The sequence below is a fragment of the Prionailurus viverrinus genome, chromosome B2 (genome assembly GCF_022837055.1).
Source record: "Prionailurus viverrinus isolate Anna chromosome B2, UM_Priviv_1.0, whole genome shotgun sequence".
NCBI lineage: Eukaryota > Metazoa > Chordata > Mammalia > Carnivora > Felidae > Prionailurus > Prionailurus viverrinus.
The window spans coordinates 38,245,959-38,267,639 of NC_062565.1; the positions used below are offsets into that span (position 1 = coordinate 38,245,959).

General features: G+C 50.0%; 1 protein-coding gene across 7 annotated transcripts in view; it reads left to right on the forward strand.

The window, feature by feature from the left end:
* The window catches only part of DAAM2 (dishevelled associated activator of morphogenesis 2), a 120,198-nt gene that overhangs the window by 26,182 nt on the left and 72,335 nt on the right, over positions 1-21,681 (forward strand). For 2 of the 7 annotated variants that reach the window (XM_047858424.1, XM_047858431.1), the window contains exon 2: positions 10,780-10,887. The exons of 4 other annotated variants lie outside the window; for them this stretch is intronic. The gene's annotated coding sequence lies outside the window, so the exon portion shown is untranslated. Of the gene's footprint in view, positions 1-5,296; positions 5,314-10,779; positions 10,888-21,681 lie in introns of those variants that run through there. One more of the 7 variants, XM_047858430.1, reaches the window with a different exon arrangement.

Sequence of the window (21,681 nt, forward strand, 5' to 3'; positions counted from 1 at the left end):
GCAGATCTCAGGACAACTTCTAAATAATGGAGCTGCTACTCCAGGAGAGTAGCAGAGGAGGGGAGAGATAGCGTGGAAGTTACTTCCCTACCAATGTGCACTGTGCTACCTTTCAGGTTGCTTCTGTGGTACAGTCAATTTTGGTTTATATATGTGTATGAATGTAGATATGGATATGAATATGTATATGTATATCGTCTTTTCCCCACATTGGAGTATTTCACTCTGGAGCATTTCTTTCTCTCTTTGTTCAAAACCTTCACACCCTAATAACTAGGGACTTAGTCTGGGCCAGGGTTTGTCAACCTTCGTATTAGCCTGAATAATTCTTTGTTGGGGGTGGGGGGCTGTCCTGGGCATTATAGGATTTTGAGTAGCACACCTGGTCTCCACCCATTTGATGCCAGTAGTATTGCCTGGTTGTGACAACCAAAAAGCTCTCCAGGCGTTGCCAAATGTCCCTGTAAACTGTCCCAGTGGAGAGCCACTGGAATAAGTTAAATTCTTCCTATACTAGTTTAAGTTTGTTATATCTTATTGTGTCCTAGAATTTATCTCTGTAGTGTATTTAAGGTTAGGAAACTGGGTTTATTCATTGAGAAGAAAGATGCAGGGTCCCAGGAGCCTCTAGGTCACCCTTGATTCCTAAGGAGAATCACCAGCACTCTATAATGGCATTTCCTCAAAGGTTCCACACTTAACCCACCTGCACTGAGCCAAGGACATCCCGCTCCCTTCTAATACCTTCTCTAATGCACTTGACTCGCCCCGTACAGCAGGAAACCTCACAGGAACCAGGGGATGGCCTTTGGGTTTTGGCTTATAAATACTCATGGTCTCATTTTTCTTACTGAGAAAAGATTTTTTTTTTTTTTTTTAAATCGTGTTTAACATTCTTGTTGCCGTAGTGGAAACTTTTGTTCCTTGGAGAATTTCCCATTCCAGGCCCAGGGTCAGATTCCTCAGCGGAACTCTGAACATTTTCTAGGGAAGTTTCTTTCACCAGTGAGATTGTACCTTTGATGCGTTTATACAACTGTGTTTGGATTGTGTGGTAAGACGTCCCAGGATCCCAAGATAGACTAAAGGAAGCAGGGGAGGAGTCATGTGTTCTGGGACTCAGTGGCCAGCCAGGATCAAAATCCTTTTATGGTTCCATTACTTTTTCAGATTTCTTTCCTCACACACCAGAACCTCAGATCTAAGGCAAACAGCCAGTACTTCAGTCAGTATAAGTTAAATTATGCTGTGGTAACACATAGTTCCCAAGTTTCAGTGACTTAAAACAAGAGAGGTTTATTTCTTACTCATGCTACTGCTTGTTGTGAGTTAGTGCAGACCTCTACTCATTATAGTCACTCAGGAACCCAGGCTGGCAGAACAGGCACCTCATTAAATGTTGTTGATCGCAGTGCCAACCAGAAAGGGGGTTGTGTCCTGCCAATTCAATGTTCTAGACCACTAATTACACTTCTATTAGGGTTCTCCCGAGACAGAACCAACAGGATATATGTATGTATGTATGTATTATTGATCTATCCATCATCTGTCTAATTATCTACCTACCTACCTACTTATCCATCCTCTATCTTTCTACTTATCTATCTGCCTGCCTGTCTACCTACCTACCTACTTATCTATCTATCCACCAACCTACCTACCCACCAGCTACTTATTTATCTATCCATCTATCTACTTACCTATCTACTTTGTCTGTCTATCTATCTATCTATCTATCTATCTATCTATCTATCTATCCATCCATCCATCCATCCATCCATCCAATCTAACCTATTTACCTATCTATCCACCTATCTACTTATCATCTATCTTTCTACTTACCATCTGTCTATCCATCTGTCTACTTATCTATCTACTTATCTGTTCTATCTACTTACCTATCTACCTGTCTATTCTATCTACTTTATCTGTCTGTCTATCTAGATTTGTTTTAAGGAATTAGCTCATTTGGTTGTGGGACTGGCAAATCCAAAATCTGCAGGGCAGCCCTGCAGGCTGGAGACCCAGGGAAGAGTAGATGTTGCCGCTCAAGTTCAAAGTCTGTCTGGAGGCAGAATTTCCTCTTCCTTGGGGATGCCAGTCTTTTCTTTAAGGCTTTCAAATGATTAGATGCATCCCACCCACGTTATGGTGGGTAATCTGCTTTACCCCAAGTCTACTAATTTAAATGTTTATCTCATCTAAAAAATACCCTCACAGTGAAATCAAGTTTAACCAAATATCTGATACTATGGTCTAACCAAATTGACACATAAAATTAACCATCATGATACTCAGCTTCTACTTGTAGCTCATGGGCCAGAATTAGACCTGTGGCTCCACTCAAGTACAAGTGGCCAGGAAGTACAATCTGTTTTGTGCCTGGAGTGAGGGGTGGGGACCAGTGGTATTTGACTAAGTACCAATAGCTGTCACAACTGTAAACAGTGTTACCTGCGGATGAAATAAAGCATCATTCGTGGTATCCCTACTTCAATGCATTCTGCTAAGTCAATGCAGAAATAGTTTTAGACTTAGACCCAGATGCCCCCGTTGCTCATAAGGGAGGTTATGGAGATGGGTGGGTTAAAACATGGCCTGGTGTCCAGAGGTACTAAATTTTAAGGTGGTTACTGAACACTTTCCTCTGTGTTTTCTTTATTAAGTGTTTTCTGTGTGTGCCGTTGCATCCAAGAATCATTTGTGTGGTGTGCGCTTGAAGAACATCCTGCAAAATAATTTGGCCTCTGTGGCTTCCTTTTAGTACGACGTTGTGTTTTCCTTGGTTGGATCAGAAAGGGCTCAGATGTCAGCCCTCACTTTGCCACCATCTCTCTCTGTGCCTCTGACAAGTCCCTCCCCAGTCTGTGCCCGATTTTCCTGGCTGTCTGGAAGGGGGTTGGACAGGGGGATCTCTTAAGTTTCCTTCTGGCTCTAACATTCTGTGCACACCCTCTCCCAGGGATCCCAGTTGGTGGACTGGCTACCTGGCTGGGTACAGGAGGGCTGCATGACAGAGTTTTGTTCCATAAAACTGTCAAGATCATTCTTGGTTCTCACTTGAAGCTATGGCCTCATTAGTGCCCTGGCCATTCTGCATTCACTCACCTGGAGAGAATGCATGGTACACACCAGCTGGGAAGCATCATCTCCAGGCCCATGGCCCTCTGGTGTCCCCCTGCCTGGCTGGTGGGGGAGCCTAGGACAAGGAGATGTTGGGATGGAGTACTGGTGAGCTTACAGAGGGCAGGGCCAGGAGATGGATACAGTCTGGCTGAGCTGAAAGTGAGGCTGAGGGGCCAGGCCAGCCCCTCAAGGCCATCCGGGCAAACCTAACCTCCAAAAGGCAGAGTGTCAAGGACCTCAAGCACTGCACGCTTCCTTCAGTGACCACATTTGACACTTCTGATATCCATCCCAACCAATTGTTTTGAAGCCAAATGAAATATGTTGGAGGAAGTACCTGGGAAACTGTACATGCCCTTCAAACAAAATTATTATTATTATCATGTACTGCCTTGTTCCACAGATATTTTAGAGCTAGGTTCTAGGGAAAGAAAAGTGAACAAAGACACTAACTTAGTTGAATACAGCGTGGTGCCAGCTCTAATAGCATGTTCCGCAGGAGCAAAGCTTGTGAGAGCTCAGAGAAAGATGCAGTCAGTTCTGCTTGTGGGGGTGGAAGGCTCCATAGGAGCGGTGACAAGTGAGCTGGGTCTTGAAGGGTGTCAAGGACTTTATGGGAAAATGAAAAGGAAGTGCTAATCAGAAGGCATTGCATGAGCAAGTCTCAGAGTACTGGATAGGCTTTGGGAAAGCCCTAGAATTCTGGCCTGGCTGCTGGGTGGGGTGGGTGGGACAAAGTGAGGGGGAGCTGAAGAGGGGTGGGGGGGTTGGTGATCAAATGAGGAAAGGTCTGGAATAACATGTGAGGTGTTGGTTCTTAACTGAGTTTTGTAAATTACCAGGTTTGAAGAAAAAAAAAACCCACTTTTTATTTTTAGTTTTGGCTGAAAGAAAAAGCTATTGCTTTAATTATATCAAAAACCAGCCTATAGATTTGTAATGGGCAATACTGAAGTTCGATTTACTCACGGCATTGCTGCACGATCCTGTTAATTTTGCTGTTCTCCTTTCTTCTAGAATCCATGTAGAATACTTAAGTCATCCTGCTCTATAGAGTCTTGGTCATTTGAAATATTTGAGCAGGAGGTAGGAGGTGGAATCTTTGTTTTCTGTTTATAAACGGAATAGCTGCTTTCAGAAAGTGTGGAAAATAAAGAAACCCATAAAGGCAAGAACAAGCACAGTGATACCACCCTCCAGACAAATTTGAGGTTACTGTTTGGGTAATTCCTTCCAGGGAGCATTTAGAAGGCAGACACCTTGTCTTTCATGATGCCTTTTCTGTGGCATGAACCTGACTCTGGCAGGTGCTCCACCTGCAATTGATTGTTGTAGTGGTGCTCCCATAGTTCCTTCTAGAGAAAGCTTGGTGATTGAGTGCTGGTAGAACCACTTAAGTTCAAAGCCTGATGTTTCCATTCATTACCTGTGAGACCTCAGTGACTTAGTCTCTCTAGGTCCCGGTTTCCTCCGGGAAATGGGAGGAATGTAAATGGGAACGGTATGTAGATGTAAATGGGACCGGTAACAATACCTACATCCTAAAGTTTGGGGACCAGAGTTCCTTTGGGCAAAGCACTTAGGCAAATGCCTTGCACATAGTGACTATTATTTGTTATTGGTTATTACACTGTTTGTGGGTGAGTTCAGCCCTGAGGGAGGACCTTTTTGGGGGAAGCCTTACCCTGGAGAAGGGTCTTTCTGCCTCGGTGTCCCACACATCAGGAGAGGGGACAAGCCTGTCAAGTCGTCAGGATTATGCAAGCACCAAGCCAGGATCCTGGTGCTTGTTCACAGCTTTTCCCTGGAGAAAGCTGGCTGGTTCTTGCTCACTCCTTCCTGTCTAGCTTTTCCCTACAGGCTCTCAGGGGCAGGCTGTCCCTTTAAGAAAGGCAGCCACAAACTATGGGGCCCTGCCTCCCCTGCTGGGTGCCTTGCTGGGCTGCAGCTGGGACCCTCCTGGGTTGGATTTGAGTGCTGGACCCTCTGGAGGAGGGAGACTGCTTTGAATCAAGTGCATATCCCCCAGGAATCCATGCCGGAGAAAGGACTCTCTGTCATCAGCCCCCCATTGTGGCCCCTGCCTCCCACCCCCCAGCCCTGGCTCTGGGACATACAAGAATCATTCTTAAGGGCTGAGCTCAGGATCCCTAAAAAGAAAGTTGGAAAAATAGCTGGATAAACTTGGTAAGTGAAAGAAACCCACGTTTCATCCTCCTCGTCTTTGCGGACTGCTGATTTGGGGTTGAGTTTGGTGATTGTTGCCGGATGGAATCTGATGGGCAAATGTGGGAAGGAGGAGGCAGAAGTGGGGCTGGGATTCCCGGTGGGTAGTGAGTCTTGGGTGGGGGATGGCCTCCAGCCTCTCCTCCCACTGTTTGTCACCCTTGAGGTGAGGAACTGAGGGTTGACATCTAGAAGTATCTGGAGCCTGGTCCGGAGAGGGGTGGGTTGGGGTAGTGAAGATCAGGAAGGGGCTGATGTCAGACTTCTCTCTCATTTGGGGAAAACAAAGCATGGCCAGCCAAGGCTGTATGCAAAGATGCCTGAGGCCAAACGGTACTTGCAGCCTGAGGGTGAATGGAGTGACCTACCCTGGGATTCTATCTCAGCAGGAGACTCAGGCCAATTCCTCTTCCTCCTGGGCTGAGGGGACACACCAGGCCCTGGGCTTGTTCTCCAGGCCCCAAAGAGGTCTGTGTTGGCCCCTTGGACTGGGGCAGCTGTTGTGAGCAGCAGCAGGCAGTGCCGTAGTGGGAGGAGGCAGGTCTGCCAAGGGCAGGGAAGAATGGAGGCCTGTTCTTCTGGAGCCTGGGAACGCCACCCTGGGGGGAGACTCACGCGGCCCCGGGCTTAGTGCAAGAAGGAATGTGAGGAGAGGTCTGTGCAGTGGGCAGAATGGGTCTGAACTGGCACCCCACCTCTGCAGAGCAAATGACGCCCCTGCCTCGGCATGGGCACAGGTGAGCTCCCTGGCCTTGAATATCAGCTGCAGTTTGGCAAACTGGAGTCTGTGCCCAAGGGTGGCCTCCCAGGGAAGAGGCAGGATATAGTAGCAGCCTCAGTCCCCACACTTCCCCGGGGCCATGAGTGAGTTCTGGATGCCAGAAGCTCTCTGCTGAAGTCTGCTCCAACGGCTCCTTCCTGCTCCCCGGCTTGTGCCAGGCTCTAACTGGGGGGTTATTGATACAAAAATGGAATGACGGAATTGGGAGCCTGTGAGGATCGGGAAAGATGTTTTAAATATGGGATTAAAGCCGCTTTTGAAAAGCAACAAAAACTGTTGCCATATATTCTGTATCTTGAATGTGCCAATCACTGTGCCAAGGGCTTTATGGGGACCATCTTGTGTAGTTCTTGCTGTAATATTTTGAGTCGTGAACATAGGCATACCGCATTTTATTGCCCCTTGCAGATAATTGCATTTTTCTTTTTTAACAAATGGAAGGTTCGTGGCAATCCTGCGCAGAGCAGATCTATCGGTGCCATTTTCCCAGCAGCATTTGTTCGCTTCGTGTCTCTGTGTCACGTTTGAAAAAATTTCACATTTAATTGTCAACAATGCTTCAGACTTTTATGATTATGTTTGTCATGGTGATCTGCAGGCGGTTATTATGATTCCCTGAAAGCTCAGATGATGGGTGGCAGTTTTTAGCAATAAAATATTTTTTAATTAAGGTGTGTACATTGTTTTTTTAGACATAATGCTATGGTACATTTAATGGACTACAGTGTAGTGTAAACATAGCTTTCATAGGCGCTGGGAAACCAAGAAACTCATTTGACTCGCTGTATTGTGGTATTTGCTTTGCTGCAGTGGTCTGGTACCCAACCTGCAATACTCTGAGGTATGCCTGTAATTTGGGAGATTTTTACAAATGAGGAAACCGAGGCTCAGCGAGGTGCAGGACCTTGCCTGAGGACACAGGGCTGTAAACTGTGGAACCAGGACTTGAACATCTTGATTCGATTTAATTCATTCATTCACTTCATTCATTCATTCATTCATTCATTCATTCATGTGTTTTGCTCAACCAAGTTGAGCTAATTGCCTCCTATTTGCCAATTCTTCTGGTGGGACATAGGACTGGGAAAGGTGCCGGCCAACATCACTGCACAACCTGGGTCCTCAACCCCTGTAGAGTCTTTCAGATGGGCCCAGAGACCCTTGACGGGAGAGTGTTGAGAACACTATTTGAGAAACTTCTTGTTCTTAAGAATGGTTCCCTTCTGTTTCCATTTGAATGATAACCTAAAAGCTGAATGCATTCATTCTGAATTGTCTGAATGGCTATCCCATAACCTACGACTGGCCTGAGAGTTTAGTCCTGAGTTTATGTTTCTGTGCAAGTTGGCACGAAGCGGTTTCCTCAAATGATAGTGTTTAACTTTTAATGCTTTGTTTCTGAAGCTGGGCTCTGCGTGGTGAGCTTGGAAGGCCCAAAGTACCAAAGATGAAGAAAGGCTACATTGATCTAGAGTGAAAAGGAAGAGGTGCGGGGAGGGTGACCCAGGAGGAGATGGTTCAGCCATCCCCCTCTCTTCTGGGCAGAGTGAGCCAGACTCCACCACAGGCAGAGCAGAGTAGGGGTGCTGATCTTCCAGCCCCCCGAGGTACAGGATCATTGAGGGCCCAGTGCAGAGACTCAGGATGTGCAAGTCAGGAAAGAGGAAAGACCCTGAATTAGGAGCTGGGACCCCCACTTCCAACACAGTGTCTCTGACCCGAAGCTCAAGGATACTCCTCTGTCAGCCTCTGCAGATGGGACAAGCGCTAAGGCTGAGAAAGGTGAGTGTGGCGCCTCCTGGGACCACCGTGTGATTTCCTCTCACAGAGGGGTGTTCTCTGGTCTTTCCAGAATTTCAGACCTTTCCCAGGGTCCAGCTGTTAGGTGAGAAAGCTGAAGCAGGGTCCCTGTGACTCAGGGCTTGCTACCCCGACAGCCCACAGGCACACGCTGCTGGCCTGGTGCCTTGGTTCCTGGACGGGGCTGGGTGACGAGCACACTCTGAGGATCATACGTCCCACCAATGCAGGTAGCTGGGGACAAGAGACCCAGGGACCAGACCTCTTCTTCTTCCATTTCCTCTTCCTCCTGCTGCTGAGGTTTGGGGTCTTGCTGTGAGGAAGCCTGTAGTCACACCTACTTTGGATGAGTGACGCCACTGTGTATCTTCACTCTCTTGGACCCTGAGCGGCCATCCGTCTTCCTTTCTCTGGAACTCTCTGCCCTGTCATTCGTCTGCATTAGGAGTCATCAAACATTTTCTGTGAAGGTGCCGAGAGCAAATATTTTGGCTTTGGGGGCCACACGGTCTCTGTTGCAATCGCTTAAGTGCCAAAGCAGCCTTGGACAATATGTAAATGTGTGGGTGTGCCAAAGAAACCATAGTTACAAAAACGGGCAGTGGGCTAGATTAGGCCACCCCTGCCCCAGATGGAGTTCGTTCCTGCTGAAAAACATTTGCTGGTTCCCCATGTCCTGCCATGTTCCCCCTGACATGATGGGCCTGCCCTTTTCTTCATCTCCAGGGGCATCTTCTGCAGAGTCCTTCTGGTGCCCCCAGAAGCCCCATTCTCTAGCCATCCTGCCCTGCCTGCCCTTCCTCAACATGCTCTCTCTTTATGCCTCCCAGCCTTTCCCCGTGGGTCCCCTCCGCCTCCCTCCACCTCCCCCCTTCATGCATCCTATATGATCCTTAGACTTTGACTCCTTGTGCGGATCAGGTGCTTCTCCTTGTGTCCGGCCATGACCTTCCACCCCCAGCCCTTTACAATATGGGGAGTTGCCCTTCTTTTCTGTGACCCTGTCACTTTGTACTTGCCCTGCTAGAGACCCTCCCTGTGCTACACTTTAGCAATTTGTTCCTGCCTTATCTCTTCAAGGGCAGGAATCAGTAGGACTTGGCTATCTTCACCAGTCCCAGCTCCGTGCCGGCCAGGCAGGCGGCAAGCACTCAGGACACAGCACTGGCATAAACCCCGTGACCTCTTCTTTCTTCCCCTAGAGAGCCTCTGCCGCAGCAGGTGGCTTTTTTGGGGTTTAGCTGAGCCATTTTGGGAAATCAAGATCTCCTCATGAGTTGGACACTGAAGCCGCCTGTAGCTAAATCCGTCACTGGCCCTGAAATCCGATCCTGCTCGTTCCCTGTGCCCCACGATCGGGTGGCCCAGTTTGTTTTGACATCCTGTGCGGGGCATGAGGGGAGATGTGAGGGATCCAGATTTCAAAGCAAGAATTTTCTCCAGCAGCCGCTGAAGGCCAGGCTCCTGCCAGCGTCCGGGCTCCCGTGTTAGCATTTTCAGTTAATTAAGAAAACAAGCCCCAAATCCCTGACAGAGGTGGTTCTGCAGATTCAGGACAGAGGGTTCATGTCCGCACGCAGGAGAGGCCTCCCAGCTCCTGCAGGCAGGATGAGCTGGAAGAGAGGAACGCGTGAGCCAGAGAGGACCCGCTGAGGCCTTCTCAGCAAGAGAAGGTGCCACGGAAGGCGGGTCATGGGGAGCCAGCTCCAGGCAGGGCCCAGACGCACATTTCTCCTACCAGGGCGTTTTCCGAACGGTTGGACTCTGGAGGCAGGCCAGCTGGGCGAGAGTAGGAGCGGAAGATAAAAGAAACTGGGATTTGCCAGTCTTTTTCTCCAGAACCAGGTTATTCCACTGCCTGGCCGGTAGGGGGCAGTGGCGAGAGGGGGCCTGGGCATGGCTTTGGGTGGAGCCCAGGTGGCTGACCTGCCAAGGGGAAGTTCTGGTCAGGGATGCTGCTTACCCACGCAGAGCCTCGGTGTGAATTTAAAACGGGCGTTGTTCCTTAGGGGGGCTGTAGAAGCAGCCAGCTTTCCTCTCCCCTGTCCACACTGAGTGTGGCGTCAGCAGATGCTGGACCTACACCAACACCCAGCCCTGACATGGGTGTCATTTGGCATGTGGGGCTGGACTTGGGCCTCTGGGAGTTGCAGGAACATGGGTGCACATAGCGTTGGTGCCGAGTGTCCAGCTGGCACGTTCTCTGACAGGTGTGCGTGCCCCGCAGCCGGGGTGGGTCTGTGCACCCCTTTCATCTCACAGCCGAGCACCATATTCAGCAGTCACGGCCCTTCTTGGGCAGAATGCGGTGAGAGACCTGGTCTTGCTCTACGGCCACTGAATGGTCCAGGGCAAGTTATTTCTCTTTGCAAACCTCCGGTTTCTAATGGGCTCACATTTTATGTGTGTCCCGAAGGCCTGAGTGTGTTGGCGAATATTGGAGGTGTGTACCAGACCTGGCTCAAGGCACCTGGTTTCCTTCCCCCATCAGACATGTGTCTTGATCCAGCTTCTGCCTGCTGGCCAGGTGTCTGGTCAGCAGTGGGAGGAGGTGGTTGTAGGGCCAGCCCTCGGTATCTGGTTATAACTTAGCCAAATAACCAACAGTTGGTACACATGTTTTTTGACTTTTGAGAGCCTTCGTCTTGCGCCCTTGGGAGTTTCTGGGCTCCCTGCCTTCTGTAAGTCATGGCTTCATAACTTACAAGACAGGCCCCGTTCTGTGACAAGTTAGGACCATGTCGAAAAGCAGGTGCCTCCAAAGGTGAGCATCTCAGTGGAGAGATGTCATTTGCGGGGTTGGGGGGAGTTTCAAATCTCTCCGTCTCTTTTTGCATTTCCAACAGAATCCTCAAGTTGTAGAGCTGACATGGCCGATAGCTCTTCCTTCCGGGAGGACATCCAGAAATACCACCCGATCCTCCTAAAATTCCCAAATCCCTGGACACCAGCAGGTTTGTTTGTTTGTTTGTTTGTTTTTGCCACGGCTGCTGATTTTTCTCACTGGGTCTCAGGAAAGAGCCTACTGATGGCAGGTATATAGTGATTTTGTCCACACACTCAGTTTCTTAGACCTTCTACTTGGCAGATCAGAACCTTTCTGACTGACGGTTGGAAGCACCTTCTCTTTTTCAAACAGCATTTCTAAGTATTCTCCAGGCATCAGATGGAAAATCTGAGGCAAAGACCAGAAGTCGTGAATTTGTTTCTGGAGTATTAGGGAACATCATCCAAAAACAGAGGTGGTTTAGCCTGAGCCTTTGCAAAACTCACAATATTTAGGGAAATCTTCACTAATGAATCTTAGCTAAGAGTTTTTGGAGGTTTTGTTTTGTTTTAATTACATTTTTTGTAGTTGTCATTTCTGTCAATACTGCCTTCAGGAGAAAGCACTTAAGGGAAACCAAGAACGAAAGCAGGGTGTGTCTGCTGCTGTTCTCTCGCGGGAAAGGAGAGTTCTGTGCCGAGAATTTGGGGTTGGGGTTCTAGACATGGTCTGTCGTCAGTTTGTCCTGGGGCAAGTGGCCTTGCTTCTTGAACCTCAGTTTTCTCCTCTGTAAAATGGTCACCATAAGGATAGCCAGCCCCCACTGCCGGTATCCTGTGCCTCCCAACAGCAGTGTGGGAGTCCCCTGTGGGGCATGTCAGAGGAAGTTGGAGCGGAGTTCGTTCACACACACACAGCAGGAGTGACATCCCAAGATGGAAGGGTATGGCCATTCTGGAGCAGAGTGGGGTAATCTTCCCCAGAGTCCTATTTTTGCATCTGAGCTTATGGAGTAGCACATGATTGCTCTGGGAAACAGTGGCCCCCCCCGCACCTTGGCTCTCTGCGTGGGGGTCTGTCGAGACACCCCTGTGCCTGATGGCATGTGGGGGTTGCACCTGGGCTGCCCAACTGCCTCCGTCTCTGTGTGAAGTGTGCTTCCCCTTAACCTCCTTGGTCTGAAAATGGATTCTTTTGATGGACCGAAGGGAAATTTGGAAAATCCTGGTCAATTGCAGAATCCAAGGAGGGTGGTCCCCTTCATGACCAAGCTCTGAACCACATCTGTGCACCCCACCTCTCACAGCCTACGTTTAAGCTCTTGCCCTCCCTCTGCCCAAAGAATGGTACCTGGGGAAAACCTAGTCCTCCTTCAAGACTCAGTTCAAGCACCACCACTTCTGTCATCTCTCTAGCCCCTCTTCCCCCCAGTTTCAGGGAGGTGAGATTCTCCCTCATTGATGGCCCCGAAGACCCATCCCGGATGTAGCATGTTTGAAACAGTGTTTGAAAACCACTGTTCTCCCTGTCTTTCATTAAACTATGAGCTTCCAGAATGCAGGGACTCAGACAAGGCCCATTGTGCATTCCTAGTTCCAGAGACTGGGTCTAGCGCATAGTAGGCCCTCATTAAGTATTGTCTGAGTGAAAACTGAGGGGAACCTGGGCTCTTTGCAGTCTCCTGCTGAGAAGGAATCAAGAGTGGCTGGTGTTTGGGCAGTTGGCCCAGGGGCCAGCTCCGTGGTAGTATCTGAACCGAGCGCTCTAATTGGTGCCTCCTGTGTGTATGCCTTCCGTGGCAGGGCTGGGGCACAGTGTGTGCATGGGCCAGCAGTGTGCCCATGGCTGGCTGTGGTAGCAGCACCGTGTTTCTCTGCAGAGACCCAGGTGTGGACATTGCTGCCAACTTCCTCTTCTTTCTGGCCTTTGTCCTCATTGGCATGCGATTCTCATCGCCGTGCCCAGGGCTTTTGGAAGGAGTGTGACCTTGTGGGGAAGCTGGTGGCACTTTGGGGGACAGACAGACCTCACTGTCTGTGCCTGGGAAAGACACCTGTGTTGGAGGCTGAGAAGATACCTTAGAGAGTTGTAACATGTGAGAAATTGGGCAAGAGAATTTTCGTGAATGCCAGTGAGATCAGAAGGGAGCATGTGCTCTTTGGGGTCAATAGTGACCTTCCCTTCGGGGAGTTCATATGCTCACTGGTATATTCACATGTGTCCATCATTATTCTAAGTTCTGAGCATGCAGACTGACCATGTCCCTGCCCTTGGAGGGCTTACTTTTTTTTTTTTTTTAATTTTTTTATGTTTATTTATTTTTTTGAGAGAGACAGAGTGTGAGCAGGGGAGGGGCAGAGAGAGAGAGGGAGACACAGAATCCGAAGTAGGCTCCAGGCTCCGAGCTGTCAGCACACAGCCTGATGCGGGGCTCAAACTCACGGACTGTGAGATCATGACCTGAGCTGAAGTCAGACGCTTAACTGACTGAGCCACCCAGGTGCCCCGGAGGGCTTACTTTCTAATGAAAATCCCTGAAGACTGACACGATGGGAGTTAAGGCCACCGTCACCCTGGAGACAGCAATCTCCAGGTGAGGGATATCATTTCTCCATTCTTCGGTGCCTGCACTGTCCCCCCAGATGTTGTATTGTCCACAGTGGTATCACCCTTCCCGGATTCCTGGCTCTGCCTCCTTCCCCAGCCTGTGTTACAGACCCCTCACCTATATGCCCACTGTGCCCTGTGCAGCAATTGCCCAGCACGCTGTCCCTCCCTGACCTTCTCACCAGTTTTCCCCTCTTCCCCGACTGAGAGTAGTTTTAATGAGTGTTTTATTCACCACCACATGCCTACGGCGTGCGGTGCCTGGCTCAGAGTGGAGGTTCTGTACATAACTGTGGAATGAATGAATCCACAAGACAGACACTGGGTCTCACTTACTCATCTTCACCATCCATGCTAGGCTTGGGTGTCTATCTGTTTTCATCTCTTTCTGGGTCAGTCGTCAGCGGGATGGATGCTAGGGGAAATTGCTGGAAAGCTGGGGAGTTGTGAGAAATTGGAGAAGGAGGAGGAAACCCCTGCTTGGAATCTGCTCTTGACTGTGTCCCCTCTGTGACTTGGCCGCAGGAGGCTCATTTGCCTTTGAACACATTCCCTCCCGCAGGCTGGGAAGGCAGGTGGGCTTCAGGGCTCACAGAGCTGGGCTCTAAATCCCACACCCTCCTTGTGCTGAGGCCGGCGTCTTCCTCCTCGTGTGTGTGGGGACAGGGCAGTGCTGAGGGACAGAGCTGCCCCTACAGCCCTCGAGTTCAGTCAGCACAGCTGGGCCGGCCAGAGAGCAGGCCGCCCGGGAATGGCTGGGAGGCAAGTCCAGGCCTCGGGCCCACCTCCCCCAAGGCCAGGATGTGGCGTGGGACCCAGGCGGGTGGAGGTTCCCACCGCTCAGCTCCTGCGCTCTCTCCCAAATGCTGCAGGCCTAGGCAGTGCCTCTCAGCAGGAGGGGGTGAGGAGAGACTCCAGCTGCCTGGGTCAAGACCCCGTATCAGGACCAGGGCAGCCCCGCAGGCACCCACCTCTGACATTTATCCTCTACCTGGACAGCTGCCAGTTGGCCTTCGGTCCAGCCTTGCCTTGCGTGGGGGATGGGAAGAGAGTCTGGAATTAACCATTGCAGGCCCTGCCTGAGTCAGGCCAAGCCTTGTGCACCCATCCATCCATCGTGTACTGAGGGTTGGAATGGGCATGTTCACAAACGTTATCGGATTTAATCCTGACATCAATTTGGGGATAGAGGCACAAACCCCATTTTCCAGATGAGTAAACTGAGGCATGTGGCATTCCATAATCTGCCTAAGGTTGTAAGTTAGTAAAGTTTCGTAGGAATTCATTCTTCATTACAAAGGCCCTCTGTGTGCTAGGGAATGATTCTAGGCCCTGTGGATACGGCACTGAGTGATGGACAAAGACATCTCAAGGAGAGAGAGAATGCAAAAGTGGATAGTGTCTCATGGTAGTAAGTCCATGTGGAAAATGGGAGGGAGAGGGGTTGTTTAAAATGGTCGTGGAAAATCTCGTTGAGAAAGTGTACAATTGTTAATGTCCATGCCGGGCTTGCTAGGCATGCCCTCGTCACCATATACAAGCCCACTATTTAACCCCCTCCCCCACCCAGTTAACCTTATGAGGCAGATTGCTCTGATTCCCATTCTCAGATGGGGACACTGAGGCACAGGGAGGTAAAGTCACTTGCCAGAGAGGACAGCGGATGGAAGCGGTGCTAGGATCTGTGCTCAGGCAGCCGAACTCCCCAGCTCTGGCTCATAACCATGGCCAGGGAGCCAGCAGGGAGGGCAGAAGCCCAGCAGCCCCCACCTCACAGGCCAGGCAGATGCAGAGGAGTGGACAGGATGAGTTAGCAGCAAACCTGGGTGAAAGGGGAGGCTTTAGAAGCTAACATTAGAAGCCAAGTTTAGAAGCTAAAATTCTAGCATCTCAACCCCATCCTCTCCCTGAGGTCTTTGCTGCTTCTCAGAAAGGAGTCTTGGGGCCAGGGTTCTTGAGCTAGCACTCAGCGAGATAAAATGTAGCCCCTTGAAGAATTCATCGATAAGAACAGGACAGGGTAAATACTATGGTAAGGGGTCAAGCCCAAAGGCTGCCCCTCACCCTTCTCCTCCCCTCCCTGCCCCTCGCCTCCAGCCAGCCACCCTCAGCCCTCCTAGGAATCAGCTCCAAAAGAAGTGGGGCTGTTTTTGCTCTGGTCTCCCTCCGTGTCAATCTGAGAACAGCTTATTTTGTTAACGATGATGAGGATTATAGCAGCTAATGTTTACTGAAGCCTTACAGAAATAGGAAGTGAAAATATATCCAACTCCCATGTGCGGGAAAAAACAATTATGTCCTGAATTGGTAACTTGCAATACAAATCTTAGCTTGATAAATAAAGGTGCTTCAGCCTGTTCTGATGTGAGACAATGGCTCCTGGTTCAGTGAAGTCCCAATTCAGGCTCCCTGTGAGGGTGTCTTCCCGTGGGGACCTTGGGGCCACAGGGTCCCTGTGATATCCACTGACTTGTTCTGTGTTCCCTCGGCTTCTGGAACCCCTGTGCTAAAATCCACTGAAGGGGCCGTGTCTGGTCTTGTCCCAGGGCTTTTGAAGGGAAACCTGGCACCCGCTGCTCAAGCTTTGGCTTCCTCAGGCCCCTTGGCTCTCCTGGGACACCTGCCTGTCCCTGGAGGATTCCGGTGTCCAGCTGTTGTCTGGATATGAGGACTGTAAATGGGTGGGCCTGAGGGCAGCCCCTGGTGCTTGCTAACCTTCCTGCGGCAGAGCCATGTTTCTCTGAGCCCTGCTGAAGGTGGGGCTTCTCCAAGGGACATGGCATTTCCCTGTTCTGGAATTCTCTAAGTCATTGGGTCATTTCTTTTTTTTTTTTTTTTTTTTTTTTTTAATTTTGAGTGAGAGAAAGAGAGCATGAGTGGGGAGGGGCAGAGAGAGAGGGAGAGAGAGAGAGAGGGAGGGAGGGAGAGAGAGAGAGAGAGAGGGAGAGAGAGAGAGGGAGGGAGAGAGAGAGAGAGAGAGGGAGGGAGGGAGGGAGGGAGAGAGAGAGAGAGAGAGAGAGAGAGAATCCTAAGCAGGCTCAGTGCTGTCAGCTCAGAGCCTAATACAGGGCTTGAACTCACAAAACATGAGATCATGACCTGAGCTGAAACCAAGAATCTGGATGCTTAACTGACTTGAGCCTCCCAGGCATCCATAATTGGGTCATTTCTAATGATGTCTCCCTCCTCAGCCCCCAGATGGGGAAGGGAGTGAAATCCTGGCCATTTACTTCATTTCCCTCCTAGTCCTAGAAAGGCTTTTTCTTTATTCCTGACTGGAGAAAATAGCGTTACCTCTTTGCGGCCGTTCCCAACTCTGTTGACTTTTGTGTTCCGGGGGTGGGGGTGGGGGGGGTCCTCTGTGTTATTTGCCTGGGGAAAATAATGTCATGGCTTTGTTCTGATATTAGAAGGTTCGAGAGAAAGGAAAGGGAAAAAAAATGAAACACTTGGATTTCCCAGGGGCAAAATATATTACGAGATATTTTAAATATTTTCCTTGTACAATACCCTGTATCAGACATACAGTATTATTCCTGAATTATCAGTTACTCCTCATGACTCCATGATGGGGTATGTTCTGTCATATTCTCTTTGTACAGACGAGAAAGGTGAGGCTCAAAGAAGGTAACTTTCCCAAGGCCCTATAGTGAGTCAGAGGCAGAGCCAAGTTCAGAAGCTAAACTTCTAGAGTCTCAACCCCATCCTCTCCCTGAGGTCTTTGCTGCTTCTCAGAAAGGAGTCTCGGGGCCAGGGTTCTTGAGCTAGCACTCAGCGAAATAAAATGTAGCCCCTTGAAGAATTCATCAAATCTCCAGAGAAAGCGGGGTTGGCTTCAGTTGGTTCAACCAGGCGTAAATATCAGGGCAGACTGTTCATGGCAGAGGAAATCTCAGGTCATATTAGCAAGGGCTGGTAGGGTTTCCAGCTCTCCCCAGCTCCAGTGCACGTGAAAACCTGCATCTTTCTCTTCGCCTTCAGTCTTGACGTGAACAATGATTTTCACGAGCTGTTTGGATGAGCGTGCCAGATGAAAGCATAGTGTGACAACCTCGTCCCCACCCTGCTTCCCGAGGCCCTTGACTCGCAGCTAGGTGCCTTCTTCCGCCTTCTTCGCAGAGCCCGGTGCAGCTCTGACTCTCTGCTCTCCAGTCTGCTGAAGCCCTGCCCTCTTTGGGGTGCCAGGAGCTATTTTTTCAGCTACCAAGGAGTGGTGGTGCTGCATTTGAAATCTCCACTCTGGCCTTCGTTTGTGGTAGAGTCGAAAGGCCAAGGCGGGTATCTGGGCACCAGCTAAAAATAGCCAGGGGAAATAGCTTCTCACTTTATAAATTTAGCTTTTATTACATAAGTAGTTATTGGTATTATAACATTAACTCTAAATAAAAGTAGGGGGAAAAATCCACCTACAGTCACACCACATGGACATGGATTCATTTTTCCAAAAGCCCCAATGTCCTGGGCATTCTGAGATGGAGGGGCAAGGGAGGGAAGGGAGCAAGTCAGCAGGAAGTGATTAAGGTGACCTGGAATGGCAGGCACTAAGCCAACGCACAGGCTCCACTTCAGACTTACTGCTTCTCTTCATTGCCTTCTCCAGGAAGCCTCCCCTGGTATCCTCCTTGTCAATGACTGGGACATATGAGATGCCGCTTTCTGCTCACATCACGATGTCTGGCTTGTGTGTCCCATATTGTATTATGATTATCTGGTTAAGTGCCTGGCTCTCCCACTAGACTTGGATCTCCAGGATTCAGCCAGGAATATTTTATTCTTCTCTGTATCTCCAGTGCCTGGGAGATCCAAGCAAGTCAAAGTTAAGATGCCAAATAGAGAGGGGCTCCTGGGTGACTCAGCTGGTTAAACTTCCGACCTCGGCTCAGGTCATGGTCTTGCAGTTTGTGGGTTTGGGTCCTGCATTGGGCTCTGTGCTGACAGCTCAGTGCCTGGAGCCTGCTTTGGATTCTGTGTCTCTCTCTCTCTCTGCCTCTCCCCTACTTGTGCTCTGTCTCTGTCTCTCAAAAATAAATGTAAAAAAAATTTTTTTTAAAAAGATGTCCGATAGAGGGGTCAAGACAGTCACTGAAGAAGACGTGCGTGCTGACGCTCAAATTCTAAAATCTGCAGAATGGCAAGCGACATGGAACCACGGAGTGTGTTACCTGCGTCTGATATGGACATGTTTTCTTTGGTGTGTTTTGTGTGTGTGCCAGGGAGAGAGAGAAGGAAGATCTGGTGTATCCCACCAGTGGCTGTGAGGTCTCTTCTCACATTAGAAGAGGGGGTTAAAGAGCATGAGCCAGAACTTGAAGAGCATGACAAGGGGCCTCGTGTTCTCCTTTGCACAGTATGAGCTCCAGATCCTGTGCTTCTTCCTTAGCCCACAGGGCAGGTCAGGGGCTGTGCCTTCTTCATGCTGCAAACCCTGCTGTCTGGCACAGTGCCTAGGCACGGAGTAGGTATGTGGTGAAGGCTCGCGGGATGGATGGATGGATGGATGGATGGGTGTGCACATGGGGGGAGAAACTCTTGTAATCAAGGGAAGTTCAGTTCAGGGAGATGAGCACTGAGTCTAGTTAGGAAACAGGGAAGGGGCCTGGGTTGGCAGAGACAGCAGCTTTGTCGTTGGATGAGGGGAAGTGGGCCGTTGGTGTCCCTGTTGGTTTGGATACTTCTAACCAGATGCTGACTCGGAATGGCCATCTCGTGGGGGAGAGGAGGACCAGGGGGGCTGTGGGAAGTCATGCAAAGACACAGGCATAGATAGAGCATTTTCCCCCTTTAATTTTGCTTCTTTTCCTCCAGCACAAGAATTGGACACATTGCTCAGATTCCTTGAGTCCCTAGGGCAGGGGTGGGGGTGCCTTGAGGGGGGGCAGTTCTAACAAATGAGCCAGGACAGAGGCATGTGGAATATGGCCCAGAGAGAAGGGGGGGCGGGCAGAGTGAGTTGTGAACTTGGGGAGGAGGAAGTTCTATTTTGGGTGCCTTTGAATCCCAGCCCCTCTCTCAGCCAGATCTGCAACAGACCCCCACCCTCTGCCACTTGTGTGCACTGGCTTATGCTCTGTTTCTGGCTCCCCTCCCTGCCTCCTTTAAGGCTTGGCTCATTCTCTCCTTGGTGTTCTGCCTCTGGGTATTCTTGCCTGAATCCAAAACCTCTTCCCAGTCTTTTCAAAGGAGCCATCCCTAGCTAGCATATCTACAAATGATAATTAACATAGTTTATCCCCATTCCTCTTGTGTGCCACGCACCGCACTAGGAGCTTCGTGTGTCCCCGTCCAGGTCATCCGAAACACATGAGTCATTCCTCCTGTGATCTGGATTTGACAAACAAAGAAGCTGAGCCTCAGAGAGGGTGAGTGAGCCAGGCAAGGTTATCCTGCTAGTAGGTCGCAAAGCCATGGCTAGAAACCAAATTGGCCTGTCTTCTCTTCCCACGGCTACCCAGCCCTCCCTCTGAATCAGAAACTCTGGGGGTGGGGCTCAGTGAGCCACATTTCAACAAGCCCCCCCCCCCCCCCCCCCAGGAGACTCTAGGACTGCTGCTTTCGCCGATCTGGCTCCAAGCTGGCTGACAACCCACAAGTCCACCAATATTTGGAGAGAGCTGGTCCATTCGCGGCCATTCCTCATCCTTACAAGTCTGTCTGCTGGCTCTGGCCCTGGGGCGAGGTGTTCCTGAGCGCTTGTTTCCCTGCTTGTGAGATAGGAACACTCCAACCCTTAGGGAGGACATCCCTGCCATCCCGTTTTCAGGAGAGGATCTCCCAAGGGTGGTTACTTGATACTGATGGCACCTTAGCATCACTTGGGGCACTTGGACAAAACATCAGTCAGTGTCTGGCTCCCTCCCCAGACCAGGCCAGTGTCGCTGGGGGTGGGGCAAGGCCATGAGTGGCTCTAACATGCGTGGGGAGAAGGTGGGGGACAGCCCAGGCTGTTCACTCTCAGGCCTCATCCTCTCCATCACTTCCTCAAGGGAAGAGGCGAGGCATCTCTAAGCAGTAATTCTAGGAGAAGTAATGAGCTGGGCCTGCCAATACTTCCTCCCCTTTCTGGGATCTGTTGCCTGCAGGGTGGCTGCTTCCGGCCAGTTCTGGGAGATGAGGTCAGGAGCCCACTCCTGTGGGAGGTCCACAGTCACCCTCCTAGGCTGGTGATTAGACACGTGGGCGGGCCTCACTGAATGGAATATGAAGCAGTCCGTTTGGCCAGAGACATAAAGCCCCGCACTTGGACAGCTTTATCAGAGCGGGGCTGATATTGTGACCTCCATCTGTCAGCTTCATGCATCAGTTCCTCAAATGGTCCTGAGCTCGAGCAGGTCGAGGCAGGTTTTCCCCGACACCATGTGCTTGACAGAGTTAGTATTGAATTTAATGAGCTGGCATGAACAAGCCAGCTGGTTAGTTAGTGGTCAGTAAACATTTGTCACATCTGCATGAACGCCAAGGCCCCCTCTGATCACCACTACACCTCCCTGGGGTCTGACCTCCCAGCCTCAAACCACCTCCACCACCAAGCCCTTGGTATCTGACAGTTAACTCCTTAAACCCTACTTTACTGGAAACAGTGCCACTCGCTCTTAGTAGGGGTTTGCCAAGGATCTAGCTGTAGTTGAGAGAAGAGCAAATGATTTAGAATTGGCTCCACCTTTTTATGAACAACTTCCCAGGTAATGCTGATTGTGCTGGGCTAGGGACACTTTCTGAGATCACCTGACTTAAATGAAAACAAAAGGCAGGTGAACTCTGGCTTTAGGGATTGCCCTGGGGCAGTTGGCTGAGCGGGGGGGGGGGGGGGGGGGGGGGGGGGGGGGGGGGGGGGCAGGGCAGAGTACTTGACCTGGATGTGGTCCAGTGTTTTGCAAGTCTGGCTGCAAATTTGAATCACCTGAGACTATGAACTCCTGCTATTTGCAACAACGTGGATGGAACTAGAGGGTATTATGCTAAGCGAAATAAGTCAGAGAAAGAAATCATCTGATTTTACTCATGTGGAATTTGAGAAACTCAACAGATGAACATGGGGGAAGGGAAGAAAAATAATATCAGAACCAAGAGAGAGGCAAATTCTTAAATACAGAGAACAAATTGAGGGTTGCTGGAGGGAGGTAAGTGGGGGGATGGGTTAAACGGGTGATGGGCAGTAAGGAGGGCACTTTTAGGGATGAGCACTGGGTGTTATATGTAAGAGATGAATCACTGGGTTCTACTCTTGAAGCCAAGACTGTATGTTATGTTATGTTAACTGTATATTAACTGTATGTTAACTAACGTGAACTAAAAACAAAAAAGAATCACCTGCTGAAACTTAACAACTACCAGAGCCCAATAGGCTCAATACTAGCCCAGGTTTCCCAGGACGGAG